The sequence below is a fragment of the Orcinus orca genome, chromosome 13 (assembly GCF_937001465.1).
Source record: "Orcinus orca chromosome 13, mOrcOrc1.1, whole genome shotgun sequence".
NCBI classification, from domain to species: Eukaryota; Metazoa; Chordata; class Mammalia; order Artiodactyla; family Delphinidae; genus Orcinus; species Orcinus orca.
The window spans coordinates 32748001-32754801 of record NC_064571.1 but is presented as its reverse complement, the minus strand read 5'-3'; the positions used below and the strand labels follow the sequence as shown (position 1 = coordinate 32754801).

Below are 6801 nucleotides of genomic sequence, written 5' to 3'. Positions count from 1 at the left end.
GCAGTGGTTAAGAATCCGCCTGCCAATGCAGGGGATCGATCCCTGGTCCGGGAAGATCCCACAGGCTGCAGAGCAACTAAGCCCCTGTACCACAACTATTGAGCCTGCACTCTGGAGTCCGCTAGCCACAACTCCTGAAGCCCACGCTCCTAGAGCCGGTGCTCCGCAACAAGAGAAGCCACCGCACTGCGAAGCCTGCGCACCGCAATGCAGCGTAGCCCCCCTTTGCTGCAACTAGAGAAAGCCAGTGCGCTGCAACGAAGAACCAACGCAACCAAAAATAAAAAAATAAAATCGATTCTTAAAACACACACACACACACACACACACACACACACACACTCCCCAAAGCTACCTACCCTCTGTTAAATGAAATCCGGATTTGCCGATATACCCAATACGTTCATTATTCGACATTCACCGGGTGCCAGAACGGTACTGGGTGTGAGTGCAAAGACCACTTAGACCCAGTCAGTGCCTTGTTTGAGTCCAATCGGGGAGGCAGATACGAACAAAGACTGTATAATAAGGGGAGAGCGCTGCTTCAATGCCGAACCCAGGTAATGGTAGAGAGAAAGATCTGGAACTGCTCCGAACTCCCATTTCCAAAGGTTTCCCCAAGGAAAGGGAACTCGGTTTTTCTCAAGGGAGAAGTGGAACTACGGGGAACTTTGGGGTATGTATAGTGCTGAGAGGGAAACGAAATGTGCCGTTCTGATTTCACTTTCCACTTTTCAGGCGTGAGAAAGTGCAGTGTCGCGGGGAGGAAGCTTTGACTCTCTGCCGGAATTCCGGCCGCGGTGGGCGCAGGGTGTGTGCGAGAGAGGTCCCGGGGCGCGGCCCTCCGAGGGTGTAGGGGCGCCCGAGCACCGGAGACCTGAGAGTCCGACTGCTTCGACTCTGAGAGTCCGACTGCTTCGACTCGAGGGAGCCCGAGCGGGCCCGGGCGGGGCCGGGCAGGCGGGGATCCAGGCTGGGGACAAAGCCGAGAGCGCGACGCGCCGGCTCTAAGCCGGTGCAGCCCCTCCCCGGGCGCCAGGCGCGGCGGTCCCGGCCCCGGCGTCCAGGTGCGCTTCGCCCGCGTAGGCTTTTCCGGTCTCGTGGGCAGAGAGGGACAACCAGGAACTCGGGCTCAGTCTCCACCCCGAAGCGGGGCGGGTCCGCTTGGGATAAGACCCGCTGCCCGGCCCCGCCAGGGTGTGATCTCGGTGACCGCAGAGAAGGAGCGCCGTCCCGTCTCGGCCCCAGGGGTAAGGGGGTCCCGGGCTCCGGAAGGGGTGCAACAGCCCGGGAAAGCCTCGCGGGGGTGGCGGGTCCGGCGCCGCGCCGCTCCCAGGATGGGGTGCCCGCGGCCGGCCTGCGGCCCCGCCCGGGCAGGCACAGGGTGGAGCGAGCCGGACTCGCTCCGGGTGGGCAAGGGAGAGGCAAACACCGCCCTTATCCACCGGCACCTTCCAGGAGAACCTCCAGAGCAGTTTATGCAGCTCAGGATGTACACCAGTTAGAGACCGCCGCAGCTATTTATTGAGTTCATGTGCCAAGCACGGTGCTGGATTTAGGCATTACAAACAAAGGATTGAGTAATATTCCCTGGAGCTGACTCAGTCCAACACCCAAGTTTTGCTTTTTTAATTCTTTCTTTACTCCGTTTAAGGAACGTACTCCTTTCTCCTAGTCTCTTACCCTTTCTCTCCGTGTGCACCTAACGTGCTCAGCACAATGCCTGGAACATGGGAATCTGGTATTATTATGAGATCCATGACCAGCGTCTGCCGATGGCACAGCCTCACTCTTTAGTCATGGTTTTAACCAGCTGGAGACTTTGGGACCAAAGAGGTTATTGCTTTTCAACAATCTGCCCAACTTTAAGTGCTTCTCAAATAGATGCAAGTCTTCTGTAAGCTGTTGGGAGCATGTGGGTCCTGAGTAACCCACAGCTTTCATGAAAAGTGGGCATCTGTTCTCTCCAGCTGACAGTGGGAAGAATGAATAGGGTCCCCCCCCCCAAATGATCCATCCCATTGTCCATCAGTTCTAGAACCCTCCACCTCCTCCTTACATTGCAAGTAACTCTCTTGATAGGGAAGCCCTCGCTCTTTAGTCGCCAGGGAATTCTCAGATGACAGAGGTGGAAGAGCAAGCAGCAGAGGAAAGGGTCAGGGATGAGGAAATGGGTAACCATAGCCGCCCAGGACCGGCTGACTTCCCAGAGCCCTTTCTGGCCAAGGCCGGATCCCCTACATGAGCTTAGATCAGATTTCTATTGCTTTGGGGGTACACATGCGGGCACAGACGTACACACAATTACTGGATCAAAGGTGTCTGTGAATTTCCCTCCTAGATGTCTAGATGTTCTTGCATTTGGTTAGGAATAATTTTTCTCTGAAAGCTATTTAGAGGGTAACATTGCAGTTAAGTCCGAGCACACCAGCCCTCAGTATCTGTAGGGTGAGAAGCCGCTTGGTCATCCACAGACTGTATCTTGTGGCCCATTTCTTTGCTTATGTCTAGCCGCTCATTTGTTTCTCAGCCTTGCACATCTGCTTGTAGACTAAGCCTGCTCTTCTCCAAGGGAGACGGAGGTGAGGGGCGGGCACCGGGATAACAGACCTTGTACCAGGGAGTACTTGTAGCTTCAGAATAAACCAGAGGGGGAATTTTCCTTGGGTGTCAATTTTATCCAGGTATTTGAAGATAAAAACACTTTTCATACAAAAACAATTACAGATATACTTTGTAGTAGGATTCAGAATTTAGATACCTTCTTCGTATAAAACAAACACTTCTAAACTTTTTGCCTGGGCTTTGGGCTGCAATTTGACCCAAACCTAAGCTTTGGGAGTTTGCTTTTACTGCAGTTAGGGCTACTTATGGAGGCAGTTTGATCGATGCTGCAGTATCCTTCATGGAGGGACTTTGAGTAACAGCTGTACTAGGTTACTTGTTTAATCTTTATTTCAACCTGAGGCGGGGTTATTAAGCTTGTTTTACAGAAGAGGATCCTGAGGCTCTAAGTGGTGGTCCTTAGTCAAGGTCAGACCCTTTGCGAACATTTAAATCCAGCTGCTGGATACTAAAGCCTGTTCTGTTATCCTCTCTGTCCTACTGCGGCTCTGTCAGTGCTTGGTTCAGAGTGATATGGCATTGTGGCTTCCTGGCTTATTAACTAAATCTTGACCAGTGTTTTTCTTTGCCTTTTCAACTTTCTTCTGGTCAAGCTGATATGTAAACCATGGTGGGAAGAACTGGACCTGGCAGTAGTGTGGGGATACAGGTGAATGGCCCTAAATTCGGGAAGGGCTTGGCTTGTGGATGAGGGAATAGACTCACTCTTTGTGGCACTGGGCAGAGCTGGGCAGGAATTTTTGGATGGCAGGTTCTGGTTGGACTTAAGGAAGTGGCTTTTGAAACCCGTAGGCTGGGTGACTTTGGAGCTGGCGGGAGTCTCTCCCCAGAGATATCTGGGCAGAGGCCGAACAGCCCCTTTCTGATGGAGCTGGGAAGGGGACAAGGTTAAACTAAGATGACTTCTAAAGCCATAGTTTCCAAACTTCAGGTACATCCTTCCGGAAGCTTGCACAGCACACAGATTCTTGCCCCCAAAGTTCTGATCAGTATGACAGGGTGGGACCCAGGAATCTGCCTGTCATTGGTTTTATTGGGAATAACTTGTTAGTGTTCAGTTATGTTTGAACTGGACAGAGAGCTCTGCTGTGGGAACCTGCACCACCACCTCTGAAGAATTTATTTTAAAGGTTCAAGATGCTTGAGGTCAGTAAGTTGCCATTCTGCTTCTTGGTCCGGACTGCTAGACATAAAACTCACGTGGAACATTTTATCCGCAATCAGCAGCAAGGATAAATTGCAGCCAAAGGCCAGACTGTAAGTTACTCTGGAAAAGACCTTCACCTTTTCCCCCCTCAACATCATTAACCCTTTAAGGCCCGGATATAACGCAGCATGAGCAGCCTGACTTGAAACAGATCAGGAGGCCCCATGGGTGGACTTTTGTCAAGTCATCAGAAAGACGTCCCTGCCCAGTCACTGTGGATTCAATCCTCTGGGTTAAGGCACTCACCTCCCCCCACCACCCAACAGGTAACATTAAATTATTACCAGGAGCTAGTGTAGAGGGGCCCTGTGGTGAATGGGAACAAGTTCTCCTGATTCCTGTGTAGTGGAGCCATCTCCTCTGGAGGAGGTCCTTTGTGGACACAAGCCCGGTGGTATCAACAGTCCCTAGCACCTGCCTTCTCACTCCTCTCCAAGGGCCTCAGGAAGGCATTTTCTGGATCCGGCTTAGCTTCAGCTTCTGTTATTGCTGCTTTTTGATGCTGTACAAGGACCCAGTGACTCACTGGTTCTCATCCTTGTTAGAGTCACAGACCCCTTTGAAAATCTTTTCTTGTTTTATTTATTTATTTTTATTTTTTGGCCGCGCCACACAGCATGTGGGATCTTAGTTCCCCAACCAGGAACTGAACTCGTGCCCCCTGCAGTGGAAACGCAGTGTCTTAACCACTGGACCGCCAGGGAAGTCCCTGAGAATCTGATTAAAGCCATGAATCTCCTCTTGAGAAGAATAAACATGCATTTGACATTTTCCCATACAGTCTCAAGGGGTTTACAGACACCCTTCTAATCCCAACCATGGATGCCTAGACATTGTGTTAAGAATTGCCCTAAAATTTGGCAATGTTTCTCAAAATTTTAAAATCCATTTACTTTTGTTCCATCAATTTGAATACTAGGAATTTATCTTAAAGATATACTTGGGCATGTGTGTGGAGACATGTGTACAAGGATATATACATTGCAGCATTGTCTGTAGCACCAAAAGTTTGGAGACGATTAAGTATCAGTAAGGGACTGGTTAAGTTATGGAACATCCATGCAATACAATACAATGCAGCTGTTAAAAAGTGGTGCAGGGGCTTCCCTGGTGGCGCAGTGGTTGAGAGTCCGCCTGCCGATGCAGGGGACACGGGTTCATGCCCCGGTCCGGGAAGATCCCACATGCTGCGGAGTGGCTAGGCCCATGAGCCATGGCCGCTAAGCCTGCGCGTCCGGAGCCTGTGCTCCGCAACGGGAGAGGCCGCAACAGTGAGAGGCCCGCGTACCGCAAAAAAAAAAAAAAAAAGTGGTGCAGGTTGATAGGAACAGATATAGAATGATATTGAAGATATATATACATATATTTAAAGCAAAATACAGTTTTACAAGATATGCTAACATTTCTGTATATAAGAATCGTGGAGGCTATTTATATTCTTAGGTACTTGTTAATGCATAAATACTTCTGAAAGGTTACACAGGAAAATTATGACTGCCACTGTAGTCGGAGGGAGGTGAAGTTCTTACAGACTTATCAACATATACTTTTTGGTACTATTTGAGTTTTTTTTTTTGTATCATGTTCATGTATTGTCAGCTTTTTAAAACAGAGAGTTACAGATAGCACCTGTCCATTTAACACTGCTTGTGAAGAGGGAGAATGAAACAGAAATGAAGAATGTACAATTATCAAGTTTTCCAACCTTAAAATTAATATATGGTCATATACTTTCTTATTTGTATACAAAGAGCTAGCATGGAATGTGCTTTGGTTTCCATACATTTCATCTGGCTATACTTTAACTGGTTGCAAAAATATTGTAAGGTGCCTTGACTTGCATGGTGGGGAAAGTTCTGCATTTAAATGGTCCGATGGTTCCATGTGTTTTTAGCTGCAGAAGCAGAGAGAGGAGGTAGATGGGATAAGGCACAGCTTGTAGACTAGATAGACCTGCTGGGGCAGGTCGCTTTGTCAGAGAAAGTCCTCACAGTGATATCAGGTCATGGGCACTCAGAGACCTGGCTTTGGCTTCAGAGCCTGGACCTCCTTCTGCGGCTCAGTCTGTGAGGTCTCTGCCTCTCTGTAGGCTGAAACCTAGTGTCCCCTATGAGCCTGACCCTGTGCCAAACACCTGGCATGTTATTTTTAAAAAAATTTTCACCTATGTTAGGTGGGTCCTGCTAATGTCGTCTCCATTATACTGATGCAGAAACTGAGGCACAAAGGGATTGAGGAATTTGCTCGACATCACATACTAGCAAATGGTAGAGCCAAGACTTGAACTTGGCAGTCTGATTCTATCTCCTGTGCTTACTACTCTGTTATACTATACAATGGGTTAAAAGTGGGGAATCAGCGTGAGAAGGCAGGGCTGGTAGATTAAGCTGACTACGGGGTTGGACTTTTTCAGAGGTAAAGAGGTAGAGGCTATGTCCAAACCACTGGTCCAAGATGGATTTGATGTCATCTGGGTCATTCTAAGTGGGCAGGGAGTCCCAGCTGTTAGGTGGGGAGTGGAGCAGACATCAAACGAGGATGATGTGCTGTGTCATGATGCTGGTGGTGCCTCCCTATGGGAGCAAGACTTGGGGCAGCATCTAGGGGCAAGAGAGGCAGCTCAGCACCTCAGAGAAGGGTCTTCAGGTGGTAGGCAGAATGTCAGTGGCCCCCGCCAAATGGAAAAAAGTTCATTCATTTATTATACAGTGTGACATATGCTAGCTATTCAAGGATAAAATACCCAGACCCCATCCTTAGGGAGACAAACAAGCAAATCAACAATTAAAAAATCATATGATTGCATGCAATTTTTTTTTTTTTTACAGAAGCCAAATACATTTATTAAACCTGCTCTCAGCCAGGCAGTTAGATACAAAGATGTCTATAACTACAGGGGCTTCACAACCTCCAGAACCACTTAACCAGGCAATGCTGGGTAAAGGTGACTTCGATTAGCTTTAAGCAAA

General features: G+C 48.8%; 1 protein-coding gene across 1 annotated transcript in view; it reads left to right on the top strand.

Annotated features, from left to right (window-relative positions):
- Positions 1-1096: 1096 nt before the first annotated feature.
- Positions 1097-6801, top strand: part of ANXA4 (annexin A4) — a 73279-nt gene continuing 67574 nt past the window's right edge. The window contains exon 1 of the mRNA XM_033400428.2: positions 1097-1250. The gene's annotated coding sequence lies outside the window, so the exon portion shown is untranslated. The remainder of the gene's footprint in view (positions 1251-6801) is intronic.